The sequence below is a fragment of the Genypterus blacodes genome, unplaced genomic scaffold (assembly GCF_046128005.1).
Source record: "Genypterus blacodes isolate CSIRO-AG114 ecotype Tasmania unplaced genomic scaffold, CSIRO-AGI_Gbla_v1 ptg000067l_1, whole genome shotgun sequence".
NCBI lineage: Eukaryota > Metazoa > Chordata > Actinopteri > Ophidiiformes > Ophidiidae > Genypterus > Genypterus blacodes.
In genome coordinates, this window is record NW_027466879.1 from 14301671 (window position 1) to 14310288 (window position 8618).

The following is an 8618-nucleotide window of genomic DNA, read 5'->3' on the forward strand; positions in this document are numbered from 1 at the left end:
CACACACCACACACAGATGTTCTCAGTCATTCTGGTAGATTTGTGGTTGTCTGAGTTGTCTGTGTTATGGTTCCTGTATATATAAATACGGTGGCCGAGAACCGCCACCGCTGCAAATAAAAGAAGCGCTGCAAAAATAAAAAGCTGGTGCAAAAATAAAAAAGGCGATGCAAATAAAAGAAAGTCTGCAAAAAAGAAACGCTACTGCAAATAAAAGAAAGTCTGCAAAAATAAAAAAGTCGGTGCAAAAATAAAAACGGTGATGCAAATAAAAAAGCCACAACGGAAGTGGGTTACCGGGGACTGTTTTTGCCGATGCACCTGTGTGAGTAGAAGACGACGCCGACGCACCTGTGTGAGGAGAAGAAGACGGCGACGACGACGACGAGAAGAAACTACGAGTAGGAAAACGAACTAGAAAGTAAGTGAACATGATAGTGTTTAATGTCGCTACGTGTACTTTTTAATGTGTTATTTGGTTAGGCCAGGTAACCCCAGGTTTGAAGGTGAACTGGAGAATGCCGGTGTATTGTTAGCTTCGGCTAACACGGGGAGACCACTAACCAGATGTCAGTTTGACATCATAGCTGGAGTTTGAGTTATTGGATGACATCGTTTTGTTAGCGTGATGCCATCACACTCATTTATTTAAGTAGCTTCAGATTCAAACAGCTTCAGCAGCATTGGAGACACACTTTCTGGACCAACATCTGACTGTGACTCTGTGAGTGAGCTCGTTTTGTGGTGACTATCTACAGTGAAGACAGCTTATTACTGTCGTTGTTGTTGTTTGTATCATTAATAATCATGCTAACAATAATCTAAGGCGTGGGTAACAGAAGTTATGTGGATGAATGTGAAGTTTAAGCTGTGTGGGGTGGCCAGGGACCTTTGAGAAAGAACCATGACCATAATGTCAGATTGAATCCTAAACTTGACTGTTTTTGCTTTGTCATTTACCAGGTCATGTTTTGTCCATTCTGTGGGGTGAACCTTCCATCCGTCCTGGTATATTGTGGCTCATGCTGTAGAAATGTCAGGTTCCTAAGGAGTCTTCAAGATGAAGGTACATTTCTTTCTGACAGTTAATGAGGTTCTTAAACATGATGGATTGCTATGCTTTTTCAGAGAATATACTGTCTGTTAGTCATGAATATACCACTTCATATGGTGAAATCCATAACAGAGGCATGTGGAATACAATGAATTTGAAGACATGAAAAATTAAGAAAGTTTCTTAGTCTAGTAGGCTACTGATCCCTGTAAAAAAATCCTATGCAACAATTTTGAGTGTTTTGCACTATGCTACTTTTATATAAAGACATTTTCAATTAATTAACTTTAACGAGTGCATTGAATAGCTTGATTCCTCAATAACTAATCACTAACTACCATGTCACCCACACATGATAATCTTAACAATCTCATTTATTCACCTCTGTAAAAATTGAAAATGTTCATTATGCAGTTCATCATTTAGCCTCTAATATAGTGTCCTCCGTCCTACCCCTCAGGTCCTGAAGCTAGTACTCCAGTGGATGAACTTATCCAAAAATATTTCACAGAGGGCCATAGTTATGAAATAATAGTGGACTTACTGAAAACCAAACACAACACATCAGTCAGTTTTCGCAATCTACAAAAAAGACTAAAACATGCAAGCCTGACCAGAAGGATCAACTACACTCCAATTGCTACTGTGCAGGCAGCTATTTCCGAGGAGCTAAAGGGATCAGGCCAGCTTTTAGGGTATAGAGCGATGTTGCAGATTCTGAAACGGAAACACTCTCTTGTCGTCAGACAAGACGATGCACCTAATGGCAGAGCTGGATCCATGTGGAACAGAGAATCGCTGCAGACGTAGATTTGTTCGAAGGGCATATCATTCAATGGGACCAAACGAAACCTGGCACGTTGATGGGTATAATAAATTAAAACCTTTTGGAATTGGCATAAGTGGCTGCATTGATGGCTTCTCCAGAAAAATTATGTGGCTGAATTGTGGAAAGACGAACAACGACCCTTCAGTAATTGCTCAAAACTACATCAACTGTGTAGTTGAGCATGGAGTTTTTCCAAAGCGGCTCCGCACAGATTGCGGCACTGAAAATGGAATAATGGCCGCCATTCAATGTACCATGAGATCAGAGCATGCAGACGAGTTTGCAGGAGCTTAAAGCCACATGTATGGCACTTCAACATCCAACCAGCGGATTGAAAGCTGGTTCCGGAAACAAAGGTTTCTGTCACTTTTAATTCATTTATGTTTTACTTGACCCTGGATTATTGTATTTGCTGTATGCATTTATATTATTTCTCAGTTTAATGTATATTGCTGTGCTTTTTAAAGGAAAGGGTATATTGTAGTGAAATCTCCAAAAGGCATGAGTCAGTAGTAAGTGGACTTGTACATTAATCTAAACCTCTTGAAGAACGATGACCTGGATGAATTTGTGTTTTCTATCTAGGAGCCAATTTTGGATGGATCTGTTCAGTGACTTGAGGGAGAGGCATCTCTTCAATGGCAGCCCTGCAAACACAAAGTTCACCTCCTGGAGTCACCTTATTTATTATTAATTACGTAAAAACTGAAATAATGTGGTGCTCTAAAATGTGGGTACTTAACTGCACTTGAAAATATTTTGTAACATTTTGATTATAAAATTTAAGATTCACAATAAAGTTTTCCCTCATGTGCAATGCTTTCTCTAATATTTGATACTTAGTTTAACCTAAGATCATTGCTTGTCTTTGGGTCTCTGCATCCTTGTCCTGTAAGAAACTCTGGAGATAATTGTAATGACCATGAAAGTGAAACTTAATTGATGTGTTGCTCAGTGTGAACACTTTCCTGTACTTGCTCCTAGCAATTGTGGTTTCCCAGCATCTGCCCAAACCCTGAACCACATCACCAGCATCATGCCAGTGCCAGCAACTCCTGCTGGGGATGAGCATGAAACTCTTTTTGGAGAACTGCAACGACAGAGTGGTGTAAGAGCTCCTTTGCAGTGGGAATCAGCTGTAGAGAACTACATCACCCTGAAAAACATGGCTGGTCTGTAAAAATTTTAGGGACATATTTGTGTTGTGACAACACCAAAACAAACTTCTTTTTATGTGTCGTATTTGCTGCTGCTGTATATTGCTGCTGTCATTTTCTTCTCTCCCCTGTCATTTGGCAGAGGCTTTTGTCCAAAGCAACGTACAAATGTCTGTAATAAAGTTGTCTATGCCTGAAAAAATCTTAAAAAAAAAAAAAAAGAACAGTCTGTAGTTTTTTTATTTATTTTTTATTTAAAGAAACAAGCTGAAGCTGCAAGCACATTCCTGATATCAAATACAATAAAAATGTGCGGTCTTGACAACAGTCTAAAAATGAAATGTTTAATATAATGTACACAAACATGGATCTCTAGGTCAGAGCGTGACACATTCTTTTAAGTAGTTTAAGCCTTGATTGTGTGACAATATTTTCAGACAAGGCTAAGTGTGAACGATAGACTATGTTTCGGAGCTACAATTACCAGAGCTGCTGAATCAGTGCTTGACTCTCCATCTGCAGGTTCCCATATCTGGAAGTAAAAAACAATATATCAGTGAGCACTTCAAATTTGATTGACAGAACTAGAGCTGAACAAATTTGAACATAAATATTGAAGTTTGTAAAATATGTGTAGGCCAGGACACTGCAACATTTACTGTAATTTAAAATGCTATTTTGGCACGTTTCATCAGAAACATGGCTTCTATGTAAAATCTAGAAACATTTTCATTTTCAGACAGAACTTACAATATAATCAATGTAAGACACAACAAATGTGGCACTCACCAATGTATCAGCTGCACTGAATTCTGCAGAGCTTGGACTCATGATGATCACCTCTGAATCCGACAAAGTCGTTTCGGAGGCTGCTGGTGTCCACAAAAAGGACAATTCATTATGATCTGCAAAAAACAAACAAAAAAAACAAGTATCATTAGGTTGCTTTGGATTTAAATTGCATGAACATTTTAGCCGTCAGTTCAATACCTCAATCTGACATTATGGTCATGGTATTTTCACAAAAGTCCCTGGCCACCTCACACAGCTTAAACTTCACATTCATCCAAATAACTATTGTTACCCACGCCTTAGATTATTGTTAGCATGACTATTAATGATACAAGCAACAACAACAACGATAGTAATAAGCTGTAGCCGTCAGTTGCTTCCACTCTCGTTAGTGGTCTCCCCGTGTTAGCCGAAGCTAACAATACACCGGCATTCTCCAGTTCAACTTCAAACCTGGGGTTACCTGGCCTAACCAAATAACACATTAAAAAGTACACGTAGCGACATTAAACACTATCATGTTCACTTACTTTCTAGTTCGTTTTCCTATTCGTAGTTTCTTCTCGTCGTCGTCGCCGTCTTCTTCTCCTCACACAGGTGCGTCGGCGTCGTCTTCTACTCACACAGGTGCATCGGCAAAAACAGTCCCCGGTAACCCTCTTCCGTTGTGGCTTTTTTATTTGCATCACCGTTTTTATTTTTGCACCGACTTTTTTATTTTTGCAGACTTTCTTTTATTTGCAGTAGCGTTTCTTTTTTGCAGACTTTCTTTTATTTGCATCGCCTTTTTTATTTTTGCACCAGCTTTTTATTTTTGCACACCAGCTTTTTTATTTTTGCAGCGCTTCTTTTATTTGCAGCGGTGGCGGTTCTCGGCCACCGTATATAAACCTCATTGATGTGCACGCTGGTATTCTGGGTCCTGGGTCTATACCATCATTAGTACAGAACCCAAATAAGTGAGTCTGGCTTTAGAAACTAGGAAATTGTGGGATGTAATGTGTTTATTTCTGCAGGTATGTATTCAAATTGAGTAAACAATGAATGATCATAAACAATGTCAGATTATGATTCAACATTTTTATTGTAGCCGCAATATAAAGTGAGTAGATTGTAAACTACAACTAAGTTATAACAGAATTGACAGGAAACACTGGGGGATATTGAGACAGGAACCCTGCAGACAGAAATCTAGATAATCATCATGCATACAGATATAAATAAACTGGTTATTTGTTCTTTATTTATTGTTCCATTAACATCATATCCTGGACATCAATCAAAAACAGGACATGACTGATAACCAGGATACAAACCTGCATACTTATTGTTCGGATTAATTCAGCGTGCGTGTGTGTGCATGTCTGATGGATATGATGAGATGTCAGCAATCTATGCTGAAGCGTTTTGAAGGTTACTGAAAGCTGAAGGATGGGAGACAGACAGATGAGGACGGGGGTAATTAGACAGTAAAAGGATGTCCAGGTCTCTCTCTCTCTCTCTCTCTCTCTCTCTCTCTCTCTCTCTCTCCTCTCTCCTCTCTCAATTTCTTGTTGTGGTACTTAACTGAAGTCCACTGTCCAGTCATAATAAACCATTTCAGGTTATATGGTGTAAAAGATCTTCCCTACCTTCTTTTGTGTCTAGATGTAATTGTGTGTACTATCATGGTTTTTAAACCGTTTTCATGATTTTCTAAACCTAAATATAAGTAATTTGTTTCTGTCACAGACTCCTAATGGAGGTTTGCTGGATGAAATGCAAACTACTGCAGAGGAAATGTTTGGTAAATGTCAGCAAATGCAGAGAAGAGTATTTGTGACATTTTCCCTCATGATTAATCATTGCTGCTAGACATCAACTTCAAGGTTGTTTATGAGTTTTTAAAGTTTGATATTAATTCCAAATAATTTGCATTTCTGCTGGTATACTTGCATAAAACACAGAACCAAGACACACACTCTGTGATGTAGATGCATCAGACAGGTATCACAGGACTACATTGAAAAGACTGATATAGAGTTTTTTTGTGTAAGTGAATTATTTCAAATCAAATTATACATCAGAGTTTGAAAAATATTGAAATCTCATTTTCAGATTAGTTTTTCAGATCAACAGGCCCTAAGTGGCAGTTAACATATGTTTCTTAACGTTGTTGGCACCAATTGACCACACCCAACCTAAAAGAGGCATTGTGGATAATATCCACAATGTTAAACATACAAAGTGTATGTTACATGCTTTAGGTTCACTTAAATGGGAATAGCTGGATGCAGACTGACTTTCAAGTTCCTAGGTCACATCTCGTTCTCGTTCAGCAACATTAATTAAACTGTGATAGTGAAGCAAGACTTTATCTTTTGATTGATTAAAGCAAAGCAATACTCTCCCCAAGACTGTGATGCATTATTAATAATGACACTCCCCAGTGAGACATGAGCTGAAATGAGCCATGGCATTTCTACAGAAACCTGCCTCTAGTATGAAGTGGTTTAATTTACAAGTCTGAATCAAAGAATGATTTAGCAGCACTTCAAACTCTGCAAGAAAGGAACTGATATATTTCCTTGTTCACGGGACAATTTAAATTGTTGTTGAGCCCAGTGTGAGTATCTATGTGTGTGTGTGTGTGTGTGTGTGTGTGTGTGTGTGTGTGTGAGCAGTGTCATTTATCCTTAAATATGGATTGTTGCCCAAAGGGGGTCCATTCTAACACACTGAAATCAGCCTTAACTATGATCCAGAAGAAGTTAAAGGGCTTGACCATAGAGGAACCCAGTGAAAACTATTTCCTCAAGCTATCAGAATAATTTTCGAAACATTTCAAGAAAACCAAACATTTCCCAAAGGTATTCAGATATTGCTGCTACAACCTAATCATTCCTAAAATTACGACCCTTAAGAAATGGCAGAAAAGCAGTAATTTATTGATCAGTATGTCACATTTCTGTTTATTCAAGGTCTGACATAGGCTGAAGTAGCTTTATGTTTTGCTATAGAAAATACAAACATCTAGGAAGTCTTTTTCTCAAGATCTCAAGAAAACTCTCTGTTTACTCAGAGAAGAAGAACTTAGAGAGTGGAAGCACAGAAACTAGAAGAGATGACAAGATGGCAACAACATAATCAACTCTTGACGTCATATATTAGTACTGTATTAAGCAGTTTGATCTTCTCAGTACCTATGTTGAAATATATACAGTATATGTTGTGCAGGACAAAGAACCTGAGCCACCTTGTGACCATTTTAGTCACAATAGGCAGCAGTACAGGAAGCAGAATAAAATAAATCTCTCAAATAAAAACTAATGATGATAATGGCTTTCCACTTTCTCACAAAGTCTACAAACAAGAAAATATTCAGTGCTATAGCATTACAGTGGACAAGTCTGTATTATAAAATTTGTGTAGAAATGATATTTATTTTTTTGGTTTTAGTAGTGGTTGTGAAATTGGTTCTCTTGTGCTGACAAGTCAGTTTTCAGTTGGAGCTGCCATGCATCTGTGTGACAAATTGCCTGGGGTAGAAGGTCAACTCTTACTATGACTAATCACGCTAACAAGAAACATATGTATGCACCAAAAAAAAGCCTCACATACAGTACGTACCCATTACTCAAATTACATTGCATGCATGTACGTATAGTATGAACTGTATATATTTTCAATGTATGCAGAGTTACTGCAGGGTAAGGCTCTTTGTGGCTCTGTTAGTGTGTAAGTGCAAGAACCTAGGACCTTAGAGTAGCACATTATAAATCAAATCTATTCTTATTGGAGCCAATGTCGATATCTGGCAGTAAATTTATACACACATCTCACACATTTCTCACACCAAGGATGCTTCCCATTACTGCATCAAAGTATTGTATTGTCATGTTGGTTATATCAATGTGATGTATTGGTGTAATAGATTTTAACTGGCTCAGAAGCAACTCACATACTGCAGGGTGGAATCGTGAAATGTGCTCAGAAAATTAAATGTCTTTATCTATTATGTAGTAAAGAACTACTAAAATTGCTGTGGAATAGTGTTGACCGTTTCAGAACCCGTTACTCACATCATATTGTTCATTCTGGGCCCTTTTCACCTTCACTAAGACACACCAATCTGTTAAAGAAAACATTGGGGGAATGAAAATCTTTAAGTACTTTTCAGCTCTCTATATCTCTGAGGCCCTCTTGCTTAGGGACCGCTCGCTTTTGAATTCAATCTTCTACTGTTATGCGCTTTTGTCACCGCCTACCTGAATAAAAAAAGATGATAGACAAGAGACAATGAAAGAGAAACCAAGAGAGATAAAAGCAGAAGAGGCTGGTATCACCTGCAATGGGCTGCGCCAAGGTGGACGTAATGGAAAGCGACACCTTTCTCAGGTACTAAAAGTCCCCATGAATCACACATCTCACCTATTGTCTCTGTTTCTACTCTCTCTGTGCTTCGTTCTCTGCTGTCACAAGTCTGTGCCTCAGTGCAGCACAACCAGCACCTGAAGTGTTGGTGAGAAGTGAAGTGTTTTCGTATTCATATACTCATCCTGTCTCATGCTGTATCTCTTGCTCTGCTTTGCCTCATCACTGCAATGTTTGTACAGTGAGACAAACAAGCCCAGTAGATTTGTCCTCACACAAAACTTTGTTATACTTCTCCTGTATCCTCCCATCTTCTTCATTGACTTTGGCTTTGTTGCTCTGGCAATGTCCAAGTGCTGAGTTGTTGACATTGGACCAGCTTCTGTGATCTAATACAAAATAGTTTATTTCAAGTTTGGAGGTATAAAATGTA

The 8618-nt window shown here is 38.4% G+C and overlaps 2 long non-coding RNA genes across 3 annotated transcripts; one reads left to right on the top strand and one right to left on the bottom strand.

Moving 5' to 3' along the window:
• The first annotated feature begins 272 nt into the window (after window positions 1-272).
• On the top strand, window positions 273-3112 carry LOC143004439 (uncharacterized). 2 transcript variants are annotated; one of them, XR_012963961.1, is made up of 4 exons: window positions 273-421; window positions 964-1066; window positions 2469-2613; window positions 2868-3112. It is a non-coding gene; the product is annotated as an uncharacterized LOC143004439 (long non-coding RNA). The 2 variants fall into 2 exon arrangements; XR_012963960.1 differs by lacking the exon at window positions 2868-3112 and having other exon boundaries at window positions 2469-2700.
• Window positions 3113-3311: 199 nt separating this feature from the next.
• LOC143004440 (uncharacterized) lies at window positions 3312-4625 on the bottom strand. The gene is made up of 3 exons (XR_012963962.1): window positions 4363-4625; window positions 3830-3945; window positions 3312-3572 (listed from the first exon to the last, which is right to left on the bottom strand). It is a non-coding gene; the product is annotated as an uncharacterized LOC143004440 (long non-coding RNA).
• Window positions 4626-8618: the final 3993 nt, after the last annotated feature.